Genomic DNA, 9,118 nt, shown 5'->3' with positions numbered 1-9,118 from the left:
TCACATTGTTCGCAGAATCTCTCAGCTGTCTAGAACCATTGATAAGTGCACATTGGTAAGTGGCCACTTTCCACTCGCTGGCTCACCTGGTATCCCAGCTTTTCAAAACAGGGAGACACAGGCATCCCCATGTGGCTGAAAGACACACCTTTAGGGTAATTATCATAATGTGATTTTTTTTTTTTTTTTTTTGGCTAGGGGGTCACTGTAGAGTTGGATTTTCCCTTTGTGGAGTCTGAGAAGCATGATTCAGAGGAATGAGCCTGGAAAGAAGAGACTGAGACTACTGCCAACTTGCTGTGTGGCCTTGGGGATGTTGCCTGACTCATCTGAGCAACATGCTCATTGGTAAAAGACCTGGTTCTTCTCCTAGTGTGCCTATGGGTGCTTGAGTTTCTTAATGATTGATAGGTGCTCATGAACTTTTAGTTGGAGGGAGGATTTCTGGATGTCCTACAATACTTAAGAAAAGCTTGCAAAACTTTCAGATATCCCCAGAGATATTGAAGTAATTGATAAGACTGCTTATCTGAGACAATTTGTCACTATAAATATTTTGTCATATACAAAAATATAAAATATGTTGGTTATTATACATGTAAGTTACTGTGAATCTCCATGAATACAATATCTTGAATATCAAGGGAAGGCTAAAGTTAGCTTTGTTAGAAACTTCATCAAGAATTGCTTGGCATTTTAGAATACATATCACCAATAGCACTGCCGTTTGTAGTCTTGAGTTGATAAAAGAGCACACATACACCCATTTAATTCATAACTGTTGAATTTCTGGTGATTCCAAGTATAGATCCGACAACTTCATATGTCAGCTGGTGTAGTCCTATCAGGCACTGCATTTGCTAAATCATAAACAACCTTCCTTTATATCTGCTATACCCACATATAGTGAAGCATGTTGGAGTTTTTTGTCTAGAAGTTTAGGTATATAGGTACATTCCCTAATCAATTAATTTCAGAATAGTAAAATAAGCATTACAAAATAATTGATATTCAAAATGAGGCTGCATTGGAAAGCATTGGAGCCTTTAGACTATCTGAATACCAATATCCTTTTAGTTTTAAAATATGCCTGCCTTTCCCCCATTCCACAATGCCACATTTGATTTCTAAAGGAGGTTTGGCAAAGGGAAAAGAGAGAAAACCCAAAATTAGCATGTTCAGGTATCGATATCTTCTTCCATCTGTTCTTCTTCTTAACTGAATATTTGCATATTTATTGAAAACTTTTAGAGTGATGGAGGAGCACTGGTGACATCAAAGCTTCTTGGGAATTGTGTTGTGCTTGACATTGTCTTGCTTGCAAAATAGATTTTTCCAGCATAAAATGAATTTAGCATTTAGATGCAACAAAACTTGCCATTTAACTGAGATATGGGTTCTGTGTCTGCCTAGGATGTAGAAAACTGGAAAGAACGTCATTCAGACTTTAAGGAGAAAAAAGCAGATTAACTACCAAGTCATGGCTTTTCCTGAACCCATCAGAGAGCCAGAGAACTAAGATCAAGGGGCAATCAAGTAGCTGGCCATCCAAGAAGGGAGAGTCTCTCCCCCAAGAAAATGAAGTGCACAAGCACTGAAGCAGAACGCAGGAGGGAGGCATCTATGCTGTCAAAGGGTTTGGAAGAAACCGGCCAAAGTTTTAACAACTTGCTGAGGCCTAGTGGGACTAGTAGAACAATAGAGAAACCTTAGGGGTAACAGCCACAGGGGTTCACACTCATTCACAGACTCTTCTGTAGACTTCTGCCAGTGACCCCTAAGAAAGATTGCAGAGGGGAGCTGGAGAGAGCCTCTTTGGTAGTGCAGGCCTATAGGGCATGATTGGCACCACTGAAGGGGTAGGGGTCCTGGGTGGCAGGGAGGAGGGGAAGAAGCAGAAAGCCCCACACTTCTGCCTGGTGCTTCCCTCATTGCAAAAGCCTTCAGCTGTTGACAGAGGAGGCAGTGGAATTTGTAGCCTCCAAGGCATAGGAACAGACCCATTGCTGCTAAGGGAAGGCTAGAAGACAAAGTCCTCTACGCTGGGACACAAAAGGCTCTGGGCTAGTGTACTAGTCTGTTTTGTGCTGCTATAAGGGAATACCTGGGGCTGGGTAGTTTATAAAGAAAAGAGTTTATCTGGCTTACGGTTCTGCAGCTACACAAGAATCATGGTGCTGGCGTCTGCCTGGTTTCTGGTGAGGCCTCAGGGAGCTGCTACTCATGGCAGAGGGTGGAGGGAAAACTGGAAGTCACACGGGGAGACAGGGAGTGAGAGAGGGAAGGGAGATCCCAGACTCTTTAACAATCAGATCTCATGTGAACCCACTCGTTACCATGAGGATGGCACCAAGACACTCATGAGGGATCTGCCTCCATGGCCCAAACACCTCCCACTAGGTCCGTCTCCAACACTGATGATCACATTTCGACGTGAGATTTGAAAGGGACTAAAATTCCAAACGATATCCACCAGACTTCTATTCCATCACCATTAGGATCTCCTATCCCTAGGGGAGGGTAGGAAGGCTCACAACAGCTAGAAAGCAGAGCTTGGCTTTCATGGGAGGAGGGTCAGGGACATTTAGAAAGCTCCTGGGGGGTGCCAGGATATTCCACCCTAAAATATATCTCTTCAGCATATGGATTATTTTGAGCTAAAGGCCACTGACAGCCAGCAGATGCAGAAAAAGCTCTAAAAATAGGGCAAAGTTTTCTTTATATAAAAGAAATTTACATTTAGAAAGGAAATTTCCATTTGGAAATGTGTCTCCTTCTCCCATACCAGGAAGAGGAGGACTCTTAGCTTTTATCAATGGAGAAGACACAGACTTAAATTTGCACAGCAAATCTAACTAAATAACCTTTGTTTGCTCTACTTTCGCTGGTCCAATTCCCATAACTTGCCACCTTCCCTTCCCACTCCCCAGATTCCCCTAACCTCTCTTCCTTCGTTTAACCTGACATGGTATATAAGCCTCAATCATCTACCACCTCCCTGAGATGAATTTTTTGTTTCTTTGTGAACTCCCAAGCATTTTTCATAATTAAAAATTTTTTTTCTCTTGCTAATCTGTCTTTTATCAGTTTGATTCCCTGACCCCAGCCATTGAACCTAGGAGAGTAGAGGGAAAAACATTTTCCTTCCTTATGCTTTATTCTTAAGCCCCAAACACACAGGGTCTAAGACTGATGTAAGCCCAGGACAACAGAAATCCCCTTGCGACCTACCACTAGCCTAGCAAGCACTGAGTGACAAACAGCAGCATCTACTGCCAGTGAAGGACAGCGCTTGAAGAAACATCCTCTGTGGGGCTGGCACATAGGGTTGTGCAAAAGCTGAGGATGGAATAGTATCAGTGAGAAAACCCTCTGAGCCCTAAAGCCCCCATCCGAAGCGAAAGCATTGTTAACAGGATGCAAAAGCTTTGGCACAGGGATGGTAACTGTATGAGTTTGCTATGGCTGCTGCAACAAAATACCAGGACTGCAGTGGCTGGAAACAGAGACCTATTTTCTCATAATTCTAGAGGCTGGAAGTCTGAGATGAAGATGTGAGCAGGACTGGCTCCTTGGAGGCCCCTCTCCTTGGCTTGTAGACAGCCATCTTCTCCCCGTGGTCCCACATAGCCATTTTGTGGTGTGCATGCATCCCTGCTCTCTTTAATAAAGACATCAGTCAGACTGGATTAGGCCTCGATTCTGATTTCATTTAAACTTAATTATCTCTTTAAAGATCGTATCTCCAAATACAGTCACATCGAGGGTTAGGGCTTCAACACAGAAATTTGTGGGGAGGGGACACAATTCAGCCCATAATAGTAACCATAGCTGAAACAGAGACCCAAAGCAGTTCAGTCCTAACTAGATTTACTCAATGCCACTCCTTGTCTTAAAAAATAAAGTTGCCCGTCACTGTAAGTAGTTTTCCTATTGCTGTGTAATCTTCATGGCTTCCATTTTTAATGGCTGCCTATGGTTTTTCTGAGTGCATTTCCTGTTCTTCACTTGTGCCCTTTCCTATCGTATATTTTAGATTTGTTCCTTCTTTTTTCTGTAAGGAAAAATCCTTATGCACATCTTTTCCTATAGTTTGAAATAGTCCCTTAAGATAGGTTCTGAAAAGAGAAATTACTGCACCAAACGTCATGACTCCTGTCATGGGCTGAATTGTGTCCCTGCAAAATTCATATATTGAAGGCCTAGGTCCCAGTGTGATGGTATTGGAGATGGGGCCTTTGGAGGTAATTAGGGTTAAGTGAGTTCATAAAGGTGGGGCCCTAAGCCAATGGAACTGGTGACTTTCTAAGTGGAAGGGGAGACACCCAAAAGCTCTCAGTCTCCAGCTGCCATGTGAGTACACAGTGAGAAGGTGGTCATCTGCAAGCCAAGAAAGGAGCCCTCACCAGGAATGGAATTTGCTGGCATTTTGCTCTTAAACTTCTAGTTCCCAAAACTGTGAAAATATAAACTTCTTTGTTTAAGTCACCCAGGCTGTAGTATTTTGTGTGAGTCCAAGCAAATAAATTCAACCCCTTTTATATGCATTACTTCTCAATTAAAAAAAAAATATCAACCTGCCCTTGTCTATATTAACAGCCATCTGCTTTTTTCTGTTTATATAAACTTTTTTTGTGCTTATTCCTTCTAAATTAACTTTTCTGTCTTCTGTAAATGACAATTCACATGCATTCCCTCATGTAAATAATTTACAAAGCTGTATGTCAGATTCTAGCACTAATATCCAATAATTCAAAATCATACATTTTGTATCTTTAAGCTCATCAATAACAAAGTAGTTCTTCTAATTCTGATATTTCTCTTTCTATTTTTTTTGATAATCCTGTTCATGTACCAGGAAACACACACGTAATAAAAATAATCTCCCTCCAAAAAACTCAAACAAACCCCAAATCCCAAATTAAAAAAATCTTGAAGTCATACAAATTCATTCCTAACCTCTGCATTTCAACATAAACATTTTTCTAAAGTGTATTTATATATATCTTAATACACAAAAAATGTTAGTTAAATCCTTGTTGCTATGAAATAATTTGTGTTAGTTTATAAAATGGAGAGGAAAACTTAAAACACTTTTCTTTTATGTGAATCAGCAAATACTGTGAGTAGAAATTACATAAAAATTAAAAATGAATAGCCAATGAGAGATTTACCATCGTTGAATGATTTGAGTTCTAAGATAAACCCTTGACTCACACTAGAAAATGGCCTCTGTGGGACTGTAGAAGTATCATGTCAATGGAAGGCCAAATTTTGTTCTGAACATTTATTTTATTATCTTTGATAGAAGCAACTTCAAAGTTGGGCAATAAACATTTATTAAAGGTTTCTTAGGACGTAAAGTGCTATCCTCATAGAATTTTCAAGTTATTGGTCTGTCAAAGTGTTGTTTTAAGGTTGAATGTTGATTGCAATTTTCCCTGTGGACTTGCAGTTGAGTTCTCCCATGAGCTAATACTATCTGAAAGAGAGAAACTTCTTTGCTTCTCAGGTCTATTTACTTTATATTACTTCAAAGACTGACTACATTGCAGCCAATGTATAGGTCAGGACTTTTTGGGATATTAGTGAAATTTTCAGATGAGCCAAAATTGCCACTGTCTTAGTTTGTTTTATGATGCTGTAACAGATATCTGAGAATAGATAATTTAGAAAGAACAGAAATTTATTTCTGCTCATTTAGTTCTCCTCTGATCGTCATTCTTTCTTTTCTGCTGCTGGGTTTGGGTTTGGATTGTTCTATTTCTCCAGTTCTATGAGGTGAGACCTGGAATTGTCAAAAAGTCTTTCAGACTTTTTGATGTAGGCATTTAATGCTATAAACTTTCCTCTTAGCACTGTTTTTACTGTATCCCAGAAGTTTTGATAGATCATGTCACTATTATTGTTCAGTTCAAAGAATTTTTAAATTTCCGTCTTTATTTCATTGTTAACCCAATGATCATTCAGGAGAAGGTTATTTAATTTCCTTGTATTTGCATGGTTTTGTAGGTTCCTTTTGGAGTTAATTTCCAGTTTTATTTCACTGTGGTCTGAGAGAGTACATGATATAATTTCCATTTTCTTAAATTTGTTGAGACTTGTTTTGTGGCCTGTCATATGAGCTATCTTGGAGAATCTTCTATATGCTGATGAATAGAATATTTTGTAGTTGTTGGGTATAATGTTCTTTAAATATCTGTCAAGTCCATTTGCTATAGGGTAGAATTCAAGTCCATTGTTTCTTTGTTGACTTTCTGTCTCGATGACCTGCCTAGTGCTATCAGTAGAGTATTAAAGTCCCACACTATTATTATGTTGCTGTCTATCTCATTTCTTAGGTTTAGTAGTAATCGTTTTATAAATTTGGAGGCTCCAGTGCTAGGTGCATATATATTTAGAATTGTGATATTTAACTGCTGTTGCTTTAAAGTTTGTTTTGTCTTATATAAGAATACCTACTCCTGCTTGCTTTTGGTGTCCATTTGCATGGAATATCTTTTTCCACTTCTTTATATTAAATTTATGTGAATCCTCATGTGTTAGGTGAGTCTCTAGAAGACAGTAGAAACTTGGTTAGTGAATTCTTAATCATTCTGCCTTTCTGTACCTTTTAAGTGGAGCATTTAGGCCATTTACATTCAATGTTAGTATTGCAATGTGAGGTACTGTTCTATTCATCATGCTATTTGTTCCCTGAATACCTTGTTTTTTTTTTTTTTTTTTTTTTTTCTCGTTGTGCTATTGTTATAAAGGTCCTGTGAGATTTATGTTTTAAGAGAGGTTTATTTTGGTTTATTTCAAGAATTTGTTTTGAGATTTAGAGCTGTCTTTAGCAGTTCTTGTAGTGCTGTCATGGTAGTGGCAAATTCTTTCAGGATTTGTCTGGAGAAGACTGTATCTTTCCTTCATTTATGAAGCTTAGTTTCACTGGATGCAAACTTTTTGGCTGATAATTCTTTTGTTTAAGGAGGCTAAAAATAGGATTCCAATCCCTTCTAGCTTGTAGAGTTTCTGCTGAGAAATCTGCTGTTAATCTGATATATTTTCCTTTATAGGTTACCTGATGCTTTTGCCTCACAGCTCTTAAAATTCTTTTTTTTTTTTTTTGAGATGGAGTTTCGATCTTGTTACCCAGGCTGGAGTGCAATGGCGTGATCTCGGCTCACCACAACCTCTGCCTCCTGGGTTCAGGCAATTCTCCTGCCTCAACCTCCTCAGTAGCTGGGATTACAGGCACGCGCCACCATGCCCAGCTAATGTTTTGTATTTTTAGTAGAGATGGGGTTTCACCATGTTGACCAGGATGGTGTCGATCTCTTAACCTCGTGATCCACCCTCCTCGGCCTCCCAAAGTGCTGGGATTACAGGCTTCAGCCACCGCGCCCGGCCTTAAAATTCTTTCTTTTGAATTGACTTTAGTTAACCTGCTGACTGTGTGCGTAGGTGATGATCTTTTTGCAATGAATTTCCTGGGTTTTCTTTAAAGTTCTTGTATTGTGATGTCTAGATCTCTAGCAAGACCAGGGAAGTTTTCCTTGATTATTCCCTCAAATATGTTTTCCAAACTTTCAGATTTCTCTTCTTCCTTGGGAATACCAATTACTCTTGGGTTTGGATGTTTAACATAGTCCCAAACTTCTTATATGTTTTGTCCATTAAAAAATTTTTTTTCTTTATCTTTGATGGATTGGACTAATTCAAAAGCCTTGTCTTTGAGCTCTGAAGTTCTTTCTTCTTCTTGTTTGATTATACTCCTGAGACTTTCCAGTGCATTTTGCATTTCTCTAAGTGTGCCCTTGAAGTGGTTTCCCGAAGTTGTAATTGTTTTTTATTTGTGCTATTTCACCGAAGAGTTTTCCTTTCATATCTTGTATCATGTTTTTGATTTCTTTAAGTTTGAAAACTTGCTTCTTCTGAGCCACTTTCGTTTTTGGCTCCTATGTTGCCTCATTTTCTTGATTTTCCTGCTACTTCAAATTGCTTTCTTTAGTGCTTGTTTTTACAAGATTGCATGTTGGAGGGCCATTTTCCTGTTTCCCTAGTCCTTGTTTTCCTGTTTGTTTATACTTTTTTTGTTAGGTAATGTTTTATGGTCCCATGACCTTGTATACCATCTATATGCTCACAGCTTCCAAGCTTATCTTAGCCTTGTATATAAAATGCCCACTTGACATTTCTAATTTGATGTCTACTAGGCTGCTCAAACCAAAATGTCCAAAACAGAGCTCTTGATCCTCCACAAAATGTGGAGAAAATCCTGGAAGTAAATCTTAATTCTTTCTTTCCATCATTGTGACTACGAACCCATCAGCAAGTCCTGCCAACTCTACCTTCATAATACATTTCCTCAGCACATCCCCATGGCTCCCACGAGGTCCAAGCCACCACCGCCTCTTGTCTAGAAAACTACCGAAGACTTCTGTGGTCTCCTTGCTTTCACTCTACCTCCAGTCTGTGTCATTCTCTTAGCAGCAAGAAGAGTCTTTAAAAATGTAAATCAGATAATACTACTTCCTTATGAAAACTATCCAATGGCTTCTCGTTACACATAAAGAAAAAAAATCCTCCAAGTTTTCTTAACCTGGCTGTGCCTAATTATTCTGACCTCAGTTATCAGCACCACCCCTGCCCACCCCATCAGCACACACATGAACTGGATGACCACGCTGCAGCTTCTCTGGTCTACCTACCTGCCTTCCCCACATTTGTTGACCTTCTTTCCATCTCATGACCTTTGTATTTACTGATCCTCTGCCTTGCGTGCGGTTTTCACACATCTTCACACCATCTGAGTCTCAGATTTATGTCGCCTCCTCAGAGACAGCCCTCTCTTTTATGCCTGATAAGAAAACGGAGGCTCAGAAAGGTCCAGTAACTTGCATGAGACTAACATGCAAGTAAGTAACACATGTGTAATCTGAGCCTGGAGGGTCTGATGCTACATCTTTTGTCTTGATCACTATTTTATGTCTTTACTCACCCATAAAAGGGGCAAGAGAACACAGCATGGTGCAGGGCTTGTTGGGGGCCACACCTGCAGAAGATACCAAGAATGGAGGGAAGAAAAGGAGCAGAAGAAGGAGCAAGCGAGCCCATGAGCCTCTTTTGGCAGCAG

This window comes from Sapajus apella, unplaced genomic scaffold (assembly GCF_009761245.1).
Source record: "Sapajus apella isolate SASKATOON/1434 unplaced genomic scaffold, GSC_monkey_1.0 scaffold8, whole genome shotgun sequence".
NCBI classification, from domain to species: Eukaryota; Metazoa; Chordata; class Mammalia; order Primates; family Cebidae; genus Sapajus; species Sapajus apella.
The sequence above is the reverse complement of the archived record's forward strand: the minus strand, read 5'-3'. Positions refer to the sequence as shown.